This window comes from Chamaea fasciata, unplaced genomic scaffold, assembly GCF_029207755.1.
Source record: "Chamaea fasciata isolate MVZ Bird 193981 ecotype frontalis unplaced genomic scaffold, bChaFas1.0.hap1 SCAF_8, whole genome shotgun sequence".
NCBI lineage: Eukaryota > Metazoa > Chordata > Aves > Passeriformes > Sylviidae > Chamaea > Chamaea fasciata.
Genome location: NW_027094093.1, coordinates 5,327,127 through 5,344,233, shown reverse-complemented (window position 1 = coordinate 5,344,233; position 17,107 = coordinate 5,327,127). Strand labels below are relative to the sequence as shown.

Here is a 17,107-nt window from a genome sequence, read left to right as displayed (position 1 = left end):
AGTCTAAACCAATTTTTAAGCATCACTACACCTGTGAAAATTTTCATTGCAAGAAAAAATTGGTGATGATCTAATAATTTCTGTGGTCACCTGTGATTTGCAATAAAATAAGCCAGAAAGCCACCATCATCAAATATATATTTTTAAAGGAAGAAAGGATTTCAGGTATGAAGAACAAACTTAGTGGGGTTTTTTTTTGCATGATTGTGGCCTGTGTATTAATGCAGATGTGTCTGGATATGCTTCATTCTGCCAGTAAAGGTGGTTTTGTGATGTGCTGACCCAAAATAATCATACATTGATTGGATAAGAAGATAAAACAGCTATGGAGGAGGAGATAGCAGGTCCTTAATTCAATTGCTGGGTTAAGGATTTGGATCTAGTCAGTTCTTTGGTGCTTGGACAGGACACCACAAGTTTATCTGCCTGGCAAGCTTGGATGTGTCCCAAGACATCTCTGGGAACACATGAGGTGTGTCCCTAGGTGATGCAGAGATGTGTCTCTGTGGCATTCAGCTGTGTCAGGAGAAGATTGGGTTGGGTTTGAGGAAAAACATTTTCATTCAGGGGGTGGTCAAGCACTGGAACGGGCTCCCCAGGGTAGTGGTCACAGCAGCAAGCCTGACAGAGCTCAAGAAATGTTTGGTCAATGCTCTTGGACACGGCATGATTCTGTGCAGGGCCAGGATTTGGACTCAGTGATCCTTGTGGGTCCCTTCCAACTCAGGATATTCAGTGATCTTGTGTGGGAGCTGAGGTTTGCAGTTCTTTGGCAGTGCTGTGCCATCTCATCCTGGGCTGTGGGTTCCAGGGGCTGGAGTAGGAAGGCTCCTCTTTCGTTTTTAGCAGCCACTTTTTGCAAGCAGGATTGCCAGAGCAAAATCCAGGGTCTCCCTTGCACTTGCTAGGACTTGCCAAGATCCATGTCCAAGGGAAAGCAGCTGGGAATGAGAATTCATGGGCATCTGCCGTCCTGGGTGCACAGCTCCTGGGCAGTGCGTGGATGCTTCTCTTCCTGCAGAAGAATTCACATTGAGGGGAATGAACAGTGATGAAGCTTCCGCTTTCCCAAGGGCCCAGAAAATTCAATAGTGAGAAAGGTGTTGGTTGGAAACCATGTCCTGTTAGCCCTGCTACTCACTGACACAGGAGGCAGCTTGCTTGGAGCTCACCTGGTTTTTATTGATTTAATTGATGAGGATACAGTTCTGGCCAATGCAAACTTCAATGCATTTGGGCTGGACTTAGTTGAACTAACATAATGGAAGTGTGTTTTGCATCCAGATCATTGAAATAATTCATTCTGACGCTTCTGAAGTGGAATATGTTCCTTTTGTCAGGCTAAAGTCACAGAGAGGTGGTATCAATTGCAGCACCAGAATGGAAATGGGAAGACCTGAATTGGGCTGCACTCCCTGTGTGTTTACTCTGAGATCTCTGTCCTTCTGGTCCAGTTTGAAAAGGAGAACTCTGCTTTGGGCTTCCTGTAGCCCAGGCAGTCAGGCCCTTCTTCAGGAGGAGGCAGCTATGGCTTAAACCTATACTGTGAAGTGGAAGACAAGATGTTCTGTATTTCAGGGGATGGTGCAAGCCCTGGAGCTGTTGGAAGAAAAGGTGAGTGCTGTTGGTTCTGCTGTGTTTCATAATGAGCTCCCTTTGAGACTTCTGCCTTTTGCTGTCTAAAATACCTGAAAATGCAATTAACTTCCTATTTGTTTGGTAGAATTGTTAGTGAGCTCATGACAGTAAACCAGATCAAGTACCAGGGGAAATGTTGGTTGCTCTGATGGGAGTTTGCTCTCAGGCAAGGTGTGAGAATACAGACTATTTACAAACACCTAAGTACTGTCAGCATATTCCAGTCTTTTTCTGGAGACTTTCTCCTGTCCCATGCGTGCTTTTTTTGCTATAATTTCAGCTAATGTGTTTTCTCTTTTCTGTGATCAACTCCTATCTGACACCTGTTGCTGTTAAATATTTGCTGTGCTCCTCTTCTGGAGGCTGGATGCCTGCAATGTCAGCAGGAAAAATTACAAGTGTCCATGTACCATTTGGCAAGCAGCAATCTCAGAAAGATTGCAGTGGTCTGGAGCTGCCCCATGGTACAAACACATTTTTTATTCAGCCCATAAGTGAAAAGTGGTCTCAATTTTCAATGTAAATACATGGATGTTCATGGAGGAGCCTACTGAACACAAACAAGGGAGGTTCAGCGAAATTTAAAATGAATACACGCAAATGATGTTTTTTTCCAACACCAGTTTGATTGTACACCTTGGAAGACTGTTTGAAGCCAAGAACCTAATCCAGGAAGGAACTGGCTATTTAGGCAGGTATCAGGAATATATTATTTGCCATAATTCACAACAGATTTGGAAAAAACATATAATCCATTTTACTATGCTTGAGCAGTTCTTGAACTGATAGAGACTGGGTACATTTTCCCACACCAAGATGCTGCAGAGTTCCTTGTGCTCTCTTCTACATGTGATTTTTGCCATGAGAGAGAGGGACTGCTTGTCTGGTTTAATACTTGCATATTTCATCACCGGCCTTAAGTATTAAGCAAGGGATCCTCTTCCACCAAACTTTTAAGGTCTCAGCTTTAGCTGTAATGCTGGCTGTGTGTCACAGAGTGCCTAATTAATCTGCTAATGATTTGACCTTCCAGTCCCAACAGCATGGAAGACGCTTTCAACAAAATAGCAAAGCCTTTTGCTATCCAGGATGCTCAGAGCTGCAGGACATCCTGATAAGCTGTAGAAACTTGTGTAGAAGGGAGTCAAGCCCAAAAAATTGCCTGGTCAGCATGTTTTCTGGATCTTGGTCTTAGGAGCCTGTCAGGGAGGTGGTCTGGGAGCAGACTACAGCATGGGAGGAGATCTGGAGCTGACTGCCGGTGTGTCACCAGCAGACAGTCAGGAGCAGCCCCATGGGATTTGGAGGTGGTGGGAAATAGGGCAGTGATGGGTAAACACTGGACACAGCTTTATATAATGGCCCCAAGATTGGATTACACGGACAAAGTAAGGGCTCTGCTGGCTCGAGGGAAGGTTTGTCTCTTGGCTCCTTTAGGTGCTGCGTAAGGTGTTGCTAGCCTGAATGCAGCCAGGGGCACGTAGCAGTCACAGGGCAGTGTAGGCTGAAGTCAAACCTTGCTGAAGGAGCAGGCAAAGGAATAGCATCTAAAGAAGGGGAAAGGAGGCACCAGTTGGTGTGCCACATATAGCACATGGCTGACTTAGCACTTGTGCCACGTTGTCCTTCTGCTCAAGGTTTTCTAATTCTGTCCCAGACGATGTCAGCGTCCCCCAGCAACTGCAGCAGCACATACAAGGCGTTCCCCAGAGAGCTGGGGAGCCTTTCAGTCAGCCCCTGCCCTGCCCAGGAGGGCTGTCTGCAGGGGCAGCAGCTTCCTGAAGGTGTGTCTGCTTCTCAGTCTTGCCCAGATGACTTGGGGGCTCCCTTCAACCTCACCTTTGGGCAGCTCACCTTCCTCATGCATTATTCCCTGTGGAAGAAAGTGCCACCCAAGTGCTCTTTGCAATTTGCTTTCCACTGTCCTGTAAAGCTTCCAGACATTTTCTTGGCACCTCAGTTTCCTTGGCATGAGCACCGGTTTATAGATCACCGAGCAACCAGGCTCTGAAATGCAAGTGCCTGGCTAAATGTAACAACAGTATGCATGAGCAGAGGGCAATGGAGGCAGAATGTGTGCATCAAATCCCACCAGGCAGGACTCTCCACCAAGGAGAGCACTAGCTGGCAGGCCTGGAGGAGTATAGTTTGAAACATAACCGTCAGGCACTGGATAAGATGTTAAATGCTGCACGCTCTCTCACACTGCACAGGATGAAATTCCCTTGGTGCTGCTTTGGTCAGCTGGAATTCCTGTGTCTTCAGAGCTCCGCAGCTTACATGTGAGCTGCAAAGGTTCCCTTGCCTTTTCCTTTCTCTCTTTTCCCTGGAGCATGCAGCAGAGGATTTAAATTACTGCCATTTAGAAAGATCTGTCTTTCTTGGATCCCATTTTAATCTGCTAGGAGATGCAATGACTTCAGGAAAGGGCATTAAAAGATAGCTCAGTATCTGGCCCAGACTCCCCACAGACCTGGATTGCCTTGAAGGTTTCATTGTTTCATTGTGACTTATGGAGTATCAGCCTCTTTTCTTTCACTTTTCTTCTTCCTCTTGCTTTTGACATGAAGTGCTCCAGGTCTTGAGTAAGACCAGGAACCAAAGGACTAACTGGCTTAACATGGTTTAACTTTTGCTGATTTCTGTTAGGGATCAACTGGGCTTGAAATCTAACAAAACTCAAAGGTCATATCTGATTTTAGGGAATCTGGTGCTTTCACAACCTAAACCTCATTTTCCCTTCAGCCATCAGGAAGACTTCTCAATGAGGTATGGATAGCTTTCAAGACACGGAGCTTGGAGATCTGAGCATCATTCTCTGAGATCATATGTTCTCTGTCCTTGTCACTGGAATCCTGTCTTTGCCAAGCACACAGTCTGCATTTGCTTAAATACTGCTAAAAGCCCAGACACTCCCAAATGTGTTTAATACACTGGAACACCCTGTTTTCCAATTACCTGCATGATTCTTGCTGTTGTGTTACAATTTAAGTGTTATGTAGCTCAGTCTTATACAAACCTTGAGATGGCCCAGCAAGGACGAAGCTGTAGGAACCAAAATTTTTCAGCTATTTCCATGTTTGGCAGGAGGTACTTTGGATTTATGAGGCCTGTGTAGGTTTCAGATCATATTTGTGCATTTTGAATTATATCCAAAGATGATTGTCTTTGAGGAGAGCTGGCCATAACTACATTATCGTATAATCATTCACATTATAGATATCTCAGAAAGCTGTTTAAAGAAGGTAAGTAGCATTGTCAAGGCTTATTAAGCTCTGACAGAGGTCTCCAGAAATATCTAGAATATATCTGTACCCCTGTTGTCTGAGAGGACACAAATGAGCATAAAGTATTTGATGAGCTCCCCTTTTCTCATGAATCACTGTGATAATGTTTGTAAGCATCCTGTGCAAAAAGTGTGTTTAGAGAACTGCCATGTAAGGTTGGAGCTGACAGTTTGGGCTGGAGGTTTGGGAATTTGAGGTTATTGTGCCTGGTGGCAGTGTTCCCAGCTGTGGCATCCCTCTATAATTGTTGCTGTGCCTTTGGTCCAGCCTCCCAGCCATCCTAACTCCATGCTTTCTCTGAACTGTACCATTAACAGCTGCTTTCTGGTGGCACTGTATCCTCTTGTTCCAGTGGGATGTTCATTCCCAGTGCTGAGCCCATGGCTGGAGAGGTGTCTTCCACACCCAGCAGGCAAAGGAGGCTGCAGGCAGGGCCTGGCAGGCTTTTCATGCACTTCTCCAACCAGTCAGGGGCAAAGAGCCTCCTTTAAAAAATGTCACAAGATCACAATGTGGGTCTCTTAATACTTCTGGTGGGAGGGAGAAGACTCAGCAACCAGCCATGCTACAGTCCAAGGTGAGAGCACACAGTGAACTTCCTTTTTTTCCAAGGATACAGGTAGGCCTCACTGCAGCCAGCAATACAATGGATGAACCTGGCCAAGCTGGTTAAAACCAGCTGTGATGGAGCTTGGCCACTTGTGCTGTGCTCTTAATGTTTGTGTATTCACTCTGTGTGTGAAAACAAACTTGGTGAAGCACTGCAAAATCTTCCCAATGAAGCTGCTTCTCAGTGCAAGCCTGTTTTTTGGGGAGCAGTGATGTAGATGTAAGAAATGTCTCTCCTTCAGGGTCTGTCTAGAAGCTATGCTGGCTCTAAATAGAATGCTGTCACTGCATTCCTAATTTAGCTGTAGGCAGACAAGTGACATGGTAAAGCTCAAGAATGTCACTTTGCTTCTTGTGTGACCTATGAGATCAGAGGGGTTTAGGAGATACACAGTGACTCTTGCAGAAAGTGCTGCTGGATATAGGAGGTGGAAATCCTGTGGGATTGGTCAAAATGTCAGAACACAAGGGATAAAGGACCCCCTGGGAGGGTCTTTGGCTGTAGGGAGTGACTGAACACCTTGAACACCCTAAAAAAACTTAGTTTGTGTCTGGAGTTTGGCAGCCAGTACAAGCTGCCTATGCCTTTGCCTGCAGCCCTTGAAATTATTATCTCTAAAGTTGCAATTTCGTATCAGACACATGTAATCAGGTGTTTGATGGTCTCTTAGAGTGCAATATAACCAAGGCTTGTATGTCAGCCCCTTCTGTTTGAATAGCTAGCCCTGAGAGCTTTTCTCCTGCTTGTTAAACTTCTGTCACAGTCAGATATTTGCAATATGAGATGCTTCAGAGCTGCCACCAAGAGGCTGATGACATATTTTAGAAGACTGTTACTCCCAAAGGTAGTTCAGAAATGCCTGGTATTGTTATTGAATACTTTTCCCCAAACTCATCATCCCAAGCAACTCCATTAAGCTGATAGAACTGCAACAGTTGGCTGAGGGTTGCTCTGTGTGTATATGCAGGTTTTTAACACTTTGCTTAGGAGGTTACTTCTGCCTTTCTGCTTGAGAAATACTAGATCCTAGAAGTGGGCACAGTAAGTGCAGCTGGACCCTAAGTGCCAAAGCTGATTTGGATGATTGTTTATAGCAAAGACAGTTTAAGTCACAGTGGTAAGTACAGTGGAAGGCAGCTTCACTTCTGTGGTTTTGGGGGCACTAAAATAGGTGGGAGATTGGGTCCTGAAAGGTTATGCTGCCATGCAAGAGGTGTCTAACACAAAACTCAGTGTCATGACTTCCTTAAATTAGTTGTGCTGCAGTGAATGCAAACGCAGCGCATCTCCTTCAGAATAACTTGTGAAATCGGTCCATGTGTGTTCATTTCTGATTTGTCCTTGTGAGTGTTACATACAGGTAATGACTTATTCTGTTCTTTTATTAATTCTTATTGTGTTTAAGTGGGTTGGCAGGGACAAAGGAGATTGGTTAGATTTAAATTGCAAGCTTTTGGGGACTTAGTATTGGTATAGCAGTTTTAAAATGATACCATCTTCTAGTTTTAATGCTGTTCTGTGAGTGTGCAGGTTTCTTATGGCAGTAAAATCATACTGAGATAATTGGGGGATGTGAGAATCAAGGGCCCTGGGAATGTGGCTGTGGCTATCTAACCTTTCCCGTACTGGGTGTGTCTTCCAAAGGGTGGGAAGTATTGTGATGTTAGCAGCCTCCTGCCAGTGCCTCTCTTCTCCCTCTTCCTGAGCTGAATGTCAGTTTAGCACAGCCTTTACAGGGTGGGGATCTGTTCTACATTTAATAATGTTATAATAACGAGCCTGAGAGGTGTGAGGCTGGAATATCACACTTGGGCCTGCTGTTGTTGGGGGTATCTGTCTTCCATTTGTGGTTTTTATGATCTGAAAGGAATTGAGACTCTCAGTCTTGTAAATTAGATGGAGCTTATGTTTCTTCAGAGCATCACTGTAGTCTCTTCCATTTTCTCTTTGCATCACCTTTTTCTTTTTCTTTTCTGTTTTTTAACCTCCTTGCAGTTCCCTTTTGTTGCCATTATGGAGGCAGAATTTTTATCTATCCCTTTGAAAGGATATTTGCAACTTTTACAAAGATTTTGTCTAGTGTTTTTATAACTTTAGCAGTAATTTAAAAACCTTGATCAACTCTGTCTGCTCTGGGTTTTAGCACTTAATGCAAGTATGCTGATAATCCTAGGTAGCATGTTTGCTTCTCTGTCTGAGGGTGGTGAATGCAGAAAAGCACCTTGCTGCCACTCCCAGTGCATGTAATTTAGCAGATCTGCTTCCTTCACAGTAGAGTTCAAAACTAACATTCCTCAGTTCCTAATTAACTTGACAAGTCTGTCTTGTCCCACAGTCCTGTCCTTTCCAAAGGAAGGAGAAACCTGAACACACATCACAGTTGTGAACCCTTGCTCTTGTGGTCTGTGTGCTGCTGGGAGGAGAGCAGCAGTGTGTTTGCTGCAGAGGGATTAAACAGATGAAGAAAACAGTCCAGCAGAAAGTGGCAGGGGCAGCTCCTGGGAGAAGATATCTGCCAGGAGCAATGTGTAGTTGGCAGCTTCAGCCTCTGAGGGTTTCTTTTCCCTCTGATGCAGACCTGCTCTTCCTGTCAGCCTTTGCTCAGTAATGAACATGGTAATTGTTATTTATTGGACAAGGATTTCAGCAGTCACAAGTGGTTTTGAGAGACTTTCTCTTGCGTTTTCAGAAAGTGATGCACACTATCCTCCTAAAAACAAAACAAACCAGCCTCCTTTCGCAGATTTTTAAGGTGAACAGCCTCCAAATCAAGGTGTCTCAACTCACTTCGTGTTGAAAATCAGTTACTACAGATGGGCTTCTAAGGAACAAGTGATGGCTAAGTCTGTTTCTAATAATGTCTCTCTGGGACTACAAGAACAGGTATTATGCTGTACATTGTGTGTTGTATGGTTAGGATTTAAACTAAGGAGGAAAAGATCCTATTGGGAGACAGTGGTAAGAGGAGTTACAAGCAGACACAAATACAGGCAGGCAGTCTTGTAAGTGGGTTCAATGGAGAGCAAGGAAAATGTGTAAACACAGAATTTTGGTACCCAGTACCTTGAAATAGTGTTGTCTGCAAATGCTGGGATGCTGAATTGATGGGAACAGTTAAATAAGGCTCTGGCACAACTTTTTCTGTTCTTAGTTTTGGGGGCAATTCAAGTCTGCACAGTGGCCAGATCAGGGAGCCTGAATCCGCATCCTATGACACAAAAAAAGTTGCTCAACCCCTTTGGAAAGCAGAGATGTGGAGGATTTCATTACTTCCAGTTTGCTTTGAGTTCCAGTTCAGTTTGTTTTCCAGTTCTCTATTCCAGGGTTTGAAAATTCTTCTAGTATGTTTTTTGTTTCCTTAATACATTTAGTCCCAGCTGAAGGACGGTGCTTTTCACCTTTTTATGCCCATTTCAAACTGCCAGTTGGATTTTTGTGTGTTGTCTTTTCTTCCAGCCCTAAATTTGTGCCCATGCAAGGCTTCCAGCCCTGTGTCATATCTAAAGGTTATGTTCTGTGATTTAGCTGGAGCTGAAGAAAAGCCCCAGCTATGGGGTGCCTGGCCTGCTGTAGAACAGATGGCCAAGAGATCCTTGCTGTTTTTAACAGCTCTCTGGGAGCCTTGGCCAGTCTTTGTAGTACCCTGTTGCTGTAGGACACGAAAGAAAGACTCCAAATATTTCAGGAGGCAAAGAGCATAGAAAAAGAAGGCTTTTATTGTCTAATTCTTACTACCTTTTATAAGGTGTTCTGATACAGACTTAACATGGTTGGTGAATAGGAGCGACACTTCTTTAATCCCATTGGTTAACTAGAGAAACAGCAAAGCACCACCTGGAGAAAGATTGTTTTGAGAAAGGATAGTTGTTGGCCAAGATTGTTTTGAGAAGAAACTTTCTTGAGAAATTTTTCCTTGGGGAAAAGTTAGCGGCTCCTAGCAGGCTAAAATCTCTCAGACCCAGAAATATCAGGCCCACAGAACCCTTAATTGTAACTCAGTTTCCACAAGGGTGAATGACCTTTGCAGCAGTTAAGAAAGCATCTCAAACTTTCATGGTCCATTTAAAGAGCTAGTGACAGTTTCTGTGCTGGTGGGCTGTGCATTCCTTGGGGTTCATACAGAGTGGCCTTGCACATGTGCTAAGGACATCCAAACAAATATTCAGCCTAGTTCCCTGTGTCCTACCTTCACACCACACATCTCCTGCATGCTTCCAGGCCTGGCCATTGCTGGCTGGGAGCAGTGAGGTTTTATGCCCAGCTTTCCCCATCTAGCTGAAGTGGCAGGCCTGGCCAGAGGCAAGGTGGGATGAGTTCTAAAAGGCTGGCTAAAGTTCTAAAGGGCCGGCAGCTACCTGAGATGTGGGATGCCACCTTCTTCCCAATCACTGCAAATCCAGCCAGAGCTCATCTTCCTGCCGTGGTAGTACTTTCCTGACTCTGAAGTACAGGGAATAATCAATGGCAGAGCATGATGATAATGGGTTCATCAGATGAGAAATGATTCACACATTTCTTCATTTGGGAAATGAAGCACTTCTGTGAACACTTTTTGTTTCCCAGACTCTCTTTCACAAGACTCAAGAAGGGCATAATATTGGATTCATAGTATTAATTTTGCATTGCTTTGTAGTGTATTTCTATATTTGGAGATTTAGGTACTGATTTCTTCCTCAGAAGCTTTTAAGCATTTTCTAAGTGTAGTAAAAATGTTACTCTTTGCAGTGTGACAAATACAAAAGAAGCATCTTCAGATTTCAAGCTCTAATTGGGGTCTCTCTGTGATGTGCCATGTCCAGAAATAATGAGAAACTCTGCATCAGAGATGCTGGAAAATGAGCATAAGAAATTAGAGCAAACCATAGCAGAGAGCAGCCAAATAACTCATTGGAAGAGCCCCAGCTTGGCTCATCTGCTCATTTGCAGACAGAGGAAGGAGACGTTTCTGCTGAGTCCAAGGCAAGGCTGTCTCATCTGGGCACCTTTCAAACCACCTCCAGACCTCTTCTCCAAGTTTCTTTCCTTTTGATGAAATGATAATGCTTAAAGAATTGTCAGAGTGTTATGTAGAGATGTTACAAGCTTGAGTCTAACCTTTAGTGGGTTACACCTCCAGCCACCCTTAGTGCATGGAAACTTTCTCCTAATTCCTAGTGGAGTTCTCAAAGCTGCCTTCAAAAGTGGTGTAGGGGTTCTGTCTTGAGCTGATTGGACAGAGGAGACAGTGGGACCCCATCTGGAAGTGATGTGTCTGGATGGAGCTTTTTGAGCAATCTGGTCTAGCAGAAAATGTCCCTGACCACAGCAGGGGGTTGGGACAAGATAGGCTTTAAGGTCCCTTCCAACCCAAACCACCCTGGGATTCTGTGACCTTCCTCTCAGACCAGAAGTGGTGGCAGGATGGCACGTGAAACTTCCATCGACTGAAATTACTAAAGGACTCAGCTCTGCATGGCCACAGCATGAACCATTTACAGTTGAAAATGTGTTCAGGCTAGTAATGTAGTAGGGTTTTCTTTTTTCCAAATGGTGCAATTCATTGGGGAATTTATCCATCATTTATCTAAGGGAGATCCAAGCTGCATGGGGATCCTTAAAGAGTTTTGTTCAGGTATATCTAATCAATTTTCTAACCAAATACTTTGTGTACAACCTCCATACTCTGAGTAATGTGATTCACTATTCTTGACCTGGTTTCCTAAGAAAGTGAGGCTCTAGTATTTGCCTTGCTTGTCTATATTTCTGTGTTGTCTCAGTGATATATATATATATATATATATATATATATATATATATATATATATATATATATAAACTCTAATTGCAGCAAAAAAGAGAAAGAAGGAGGGAAATTTGTAGGAAGGTGATTGTCTATAAGGTATAGGTTTTGTGAAAATTGCAGCTGGAAAGAGTCCCAAATCAGGCCCTCTTGCAGTAAAATACCTATCATATTTAAACCATGAAGAGCAGGGGAAGGATGTCAGACCATATTTCTGTTCTTACAGAGAAGGTCTATTTCCCCTTGCTGACACCAACCGTCTCAAATGTGGAGTACAGGGGGTAAGTGCTGATATCATTCTCCTGGGGTTTACAAAGTAGTAATTCCACACCTGAATGCATGGACTGTTCAGTGGAAGGCTAAGTGATTATTAGAACAAGTCAGTGAGATTACTGCTGCTGAAAACCAGGGAACTGGCATTGTGACTATAATGAAAGAGAAGGAAGGGTGACGAAAGATGACTGTCCTGTTTTAAAAAGGGTCTGTGTGCTCCCAAGCCCCAGATTGATGTGTACTCATTTGGGATCCCTACATTAGACTGTGTTCTCCATATGCTTGTTAAGCACGGGCTCAGCCCTGCTGGAATGGGATATTTCCCAGCCTTGGGGAGTATAAACACCTTGGAGTTTATCTCCTGTGATAATGAACCAACAGTGGTTCCCAAAAGCTTCCACTGGCAACCTCCCACTTCTGGTGTGGAGCCCAGCTTCTTGCAGATGGATTTGTCAGGCTTGCAAGTATTAAGCACTGCAGTCTAATGGGGTGGTGAGCCCAGTTCTGGGAACTGCTGTGCTGTATCTGGGGGTGGCTGTCGCCTAATTGCCACCTGCTGCAGTTGTCACCCAGGTGGGGTTTGTCCTTTTTCCCATGGTGATAAATGAGCTACGAATTCCCAACAAGGGTATCCCTGAATGTAGGATATGCTTATATCCGAAGTTTGTATTTCATGGTGATTTTCATGGAGTATCTTAGAAGTTTATTTCTGGAGGTGTGTCTCTCTTTTTCAGCCACTTACAAAAATCTGATCAGTCCCTTGCTGTCCACTACTGGGAGTGTCAGAATGGAGGCAGAACACCTCATTTATGGAGGAAACTGTTCCAAAACTCTTCTGGGGATAGGAGAAACCCCTGCAATTACAGGGTGCTTTGCATATCCCCTGTGAGGAAGCTGTTTAGCACCACTGTGGTTTCCCCCTCACCACTTAGGGGTATCCTTAAAGAGGGAGATCTATAATAAAACTTGACAAAATGGTGGAAATATGATCAGCTCCTCAGTGTGATTAAGGCCAGCAGTCATTATGTGGAACATTTGCTCTTGCCTTGTATGCAGCTCTACACTACAGTGTAACTATTTATGGGCCTGGCTCCAATGGGATTTATGGAGAGCAAAATACTACCGGTGGATTCGATTACCGCCTGCGAACGCTGCAAATGCTGCAGCAAATTGCAACTGCTGCAAAATGAGCTTTCCACAAGGGCTGCCTGACACGTGTCCTGCTAGCAAGAAATTCCCCAGCCATGAGAAGATGGAGTTAAATGGCTCCTCACAGTCCTGCTCTTTTTTCCCTTCTTAAGGCTTACGAGTTGGCTTTAGTGCTGCCTCTGTGCCTTCTCCATTTCTGTCTGTCTTGATACAGAACTAGCAGAGTGGTGTACTGTCATACTCAGGCTTCAAGGGTGGCCAGTCATTAGAGGGTCTGTTGCACTTTTTTGGCCAAATTTGTCATCTTTCACCCTCTGGGGAAAGTGAAGGCATTGCAGGGCATCTGGGGGTGGAAGGTGACTGCAGGTTGTCCTGTCCAGAAAAAAACTGACAAAAACAAATGGCTTTTGTGCCTCTGAAGTTGAGGGATACATGAAAAAAAACTTTATTCTCTCCTTTCCTTTCTGCTCGCCCTCTTAGCATCCAGAATGTCCAAATACTGGGAATGCGGTTGCTCTTGGGAGGTCCGGGACTGCCTCTCTGTGAGCTGAAGGAGGGTTCAGGTTTCCTTGTGTTAAGCTGGTTTTGCCTTCCCCCTCACAGTGCATTTTGCCTTCCCCTTGCTGTGCTGCTGTAAACTGGATTTGTGAAATGATCCAAAGTAAAAGCTACCACCCTACTCCCCGAAAGTGGCAGCATGGAGAGAGAAACCAGTGGTGACTGAGGCAGGGAGAGAGGCAAAGCAGAAGTGTCTGCTGCAGAAGGAAGTGGCAGGGATCACCATGCTAAGGGTGAAAGCTGGCTTGGGGAGCACTTGGGAATACAAACATTTGTGGGTGAGGCAATAGAAGACTCTCTTGAATCAGCAGCTATATTGAGAATTTGTTTTGTTCTGCTTTTTCCCCAAGTGCTTTTGAGGGAGTGAGTTTGATACTGGCACATGAAAAATCCTTCAGAATTCAAAGATATGTCAGTTCTGTCTGGGTCTCAGAGCAGAAGTGCATTGCACCTGCCCAGGAGACAGAGATCTTGGTGCACATCCTCTGCTTTGAAAGGTTAATTGTGCCAGTGAGGTGGCCGCAAGGGTGAAGGGCAATGCTCATCCCCAGACTCCAGATGCCGTGTTTGCAGTCGTGCCATCAGCCTTTGTGGGCTTGCAGAGCATTAGCCAAGCCAAGCAATGTCACTTCTGCAGTGGCAACATCCTTCCCTCAGAGCTGGGAAAGAGTTCTCTGAAGTCCAGCTGGTATGTTGGGATATTTTGTAATCTTTGGCAAAGACAGGGAGTGTAGGAGGAATGTAAATACATTTGTCCTAAAGGGAGAGTGGTGGTGTATCTGTTTCCAGTTCATGGTAAGGGCATGTTTGATGAGTGGCATCCTCAGTCTTGGAAGAGTTTGCTTGTTCTTTCAAAAAACCACAAACAAACCTTCCCCCCACATCCCCCAACCCATACAAATAAACAAAGAGTAATGAAGCAACAAAAATCTACCTGTCAGGTCTTGCTGGGATCCAACCAGGACTTGCTTTTCAGGTCAGGCACAAACAAGCTTATTAGCTATGTCTGAAATTTCACCAACTGTTCAAAGTGAAATAATTCCCCCTGACTCCTGTGTTCAGCTGTTGCAGAGGGGCTGGATCCTAAACTGCTCTCAATCAGTTTAACTCCACACAGCTCCAGAACTGGCCCACATAAAGGTAAAAAATCCCCTTTTGCCAAGGCTGTGGAACTGTGCTTTGTAAGTTGAGAGGCACAGCTGTGGAGATGCTGCAGTATCCATCCACACCAGCTGTGACACTGAATTTGGGGGTTTAAGTCTCTGTTGGCCTGGGCTTATCTGCTTCCTGCTGCATTAAGAGTGAGTTTGCATGGTAACACTGCACCCCTGCTGTGCACAGAGATCGTCCTGAAAACTTGGAACAACGCATGGCCTGAGATCCCCACACTCCTTAAGGCCCAATTCCTTGCCTTGTGCTTCTCTGTCCTCATGCACTGCCAAAGCAGGGGGGTTCCCTGAAAATTCCCAAGGCAATCAGCAGGTGAGGGAGACCAAGGTTGCTCTGGCCCTGTTGGGCAGAGACAGAGCACTGCAAGCCCATCTACAGGAGCCATTTCAGCTCTACCTAGGCTGGGCTTTTCCCTTGACAAATCCCTCAGTGGTGAGCCTTGGTACCCTTACATATGTGCCCACTTGGATTTTCCTGATGCTCTTGCCCTTTTGGGATGTCCCCAGTCCCTATGGCATCCTAAGGGGAGGTATGTTTGAGGTATGCAGGAGACTTCAAAGAGCCAAGGGCAACCTGTGGAAAAGGGAGTGTTTGCCTCTGTATTCCCTGCAGGTTGGGAGTGGCTGGTGGCAGAGCTTGTGTAATATCTGTAAAGCTGACATGGGGAGAGAAAGTATTTTCACCCAGTGTGTGGAGTGTTTCCTTTATAACCTGAGTATGAGTTGTCCTCCCCTATGGGGAGCTTGGGTGGCTTCGAGCAGGACTGGGAAAGATTCCCTTTTATTTATTTCATTTTTTCCCCAGGGGTGTATATGACTCAGGCCATGCATTTCGGAAGGGCTTCCATGGTTCTCACATCTGTCGTCTCACACAGTGTATCAACACAACCTCTCTGTTGTGGGCTTTTTAGGTCTGAGTGCCTTTCCCAGGAGCCGAAGCCGAGATCTCCCGAGGCAGGACTGAGCAGCTGAGGAGTGTGAGGTGCTTGAAGCGACTGGGTGGCTGCTGCTGTCAGGCTGCATTGCCACCTGCTGGGGACACCAACGCCCTTCTGCCAGCGGTCCCCAAGCTAGTGCCCCGCCGGAGTGAGCCTGCCTGGGTCCGGCCTTTCTCCTCAGGTGCTTATTTTGAGCTATCTGCTGCCTCTTGCTTTCTTGGAGTTTGTCTTTATGCACTAATAACGTGCAAATTGTAACTCCAGGGGTTTAAATTTCCTGGGTTTGGGTGCTGGCCTTCAGATTTCTTTCCCGGGTGCAGCCAAAGGAATGCAGGGGACACTTTGGCCAAAGGACCTGGACATTCTGGGCAGGAACATGTGAGGAACCTGTGTTGTTCTTCCCAATGTAAATAAATAAATCAACAAAGAAACTCTTGCTACAAATTATCTGTATGTGCTGGGAACTGGCCTGGAGCAGGGCTTGTGGTCTTGTTGGGACACAGCCATGTTCCCTTGGGTGTTGCCATCAAAGAACCCCACTCAGATTTGGCCAAACTATTACACTGAGGTGCAAAACCATGGACAAAATAAAATAGGGGAAGTTGGAAAGATGAGACAGTGGTGCAGCGAGGTCTGGCTGGATAACTCGTGTAAGCTAGAAGCTTTGGGCCCCACTGGCTGCTTCTCCCAGAGTGGCTTTTGTGGTACTGCACATAGGATGTGTCACCCTTATTCTTCACCTGGCTCAGCTCCAAGCCTGTCAGACAGAAACAGTCTCTTCTGGGGCAGGGGGATGAGCTGAGGTTTGTGGAGGCTGAGATCTCTTCTGCTGTGCTTTTTCCCCATTAAATCTCGGAGAGCATCTGCCACGCCACAAGCCAGCAGCCCACTCCAAAGTGGTTTCAAAGGGAAACCAGTGTGCATCAAATCCCTGCAGTGGTAGTTCATAAATGGATTTATCAGCTCAGTGTGTCTGACTGTGAAGGCTACAGGGGCTGGGGACAGCTCAGGGCAGGATTTTTTGGCAAAAACTTTAAATAATGTTAGCCACCGATACAGTGTCCATGCTGACTGCTGTTGGTGGGCATTTGGAAAGTTAGTATGTAGGAATGAGAAATGAAGTAATTTAGGCAGAGACAGCACTATCTGTTGTTCTCCTGCACTGTCTCTATGTCACATCTTTGACAGCTGAGGCTGCTGTCAGCTCTTGAGAGCTGAAACTATGCTGGGCTCTCAGGGGACATGCACACACACAGATGGCATTTGGTTAACAGTATTTGGGATGATTTTCATCTTGCTGATCACGCTAGGATACACAGGTGGTGAACACAAATTGAGCCAGATGATAAAGCATTTAAAATGCTTTTTTACTTGTTTCTTGGGAATATAGCTTATTTTATATATTTTTTATTTCTTTAAATAGACCACCACCATGGACAAACACAACCATCAACAAGTGTCAAATATCTACACTTCTGATGAAGTCCCTCTCAGGTGGCTTGTTGAAACAGGACCAGTTGAGTTTTCAGACCTTGTCTTGGTCCTGCTCCCTCCCCATGGCACAAAGGTGAGTGAAGTGGGCAGCACCACACCAAACCCCTGTATGAGAAAGGAAGGGTAACCAGAGAAATTGCACTATGCTCTTTTCTCATCCTCATTGCTGGATCCCCTTCCCCAAGACCTTCACCACAAACCTTAATAGAAAC

General features: G+C 45.2%; 1 protein-coding gene across 1 annotated transcript in view; it reads left to right on the top strand.

Moving 5' to 3' along the window:
• The window catches only part of CPS1 (carbamoyl-phosphate synthase 1), a 179,740-nt gene that overhangs the window by 33,665 nt on the left and 128,968 nt on the right, over positions 1-17,107 (top strand). The window contains exons 2-3 of the mRNA XM_066189456.1: positions 15,375-15,582; positions 16,825-16,968. The gene's annotated coding sequence lies outside the window, so the exon portion shown is untranslated. The remainder of the gene's footprint in view (positions 1-15,374; positions 15,583-16,824; positions 16,969-17,107) is intronic.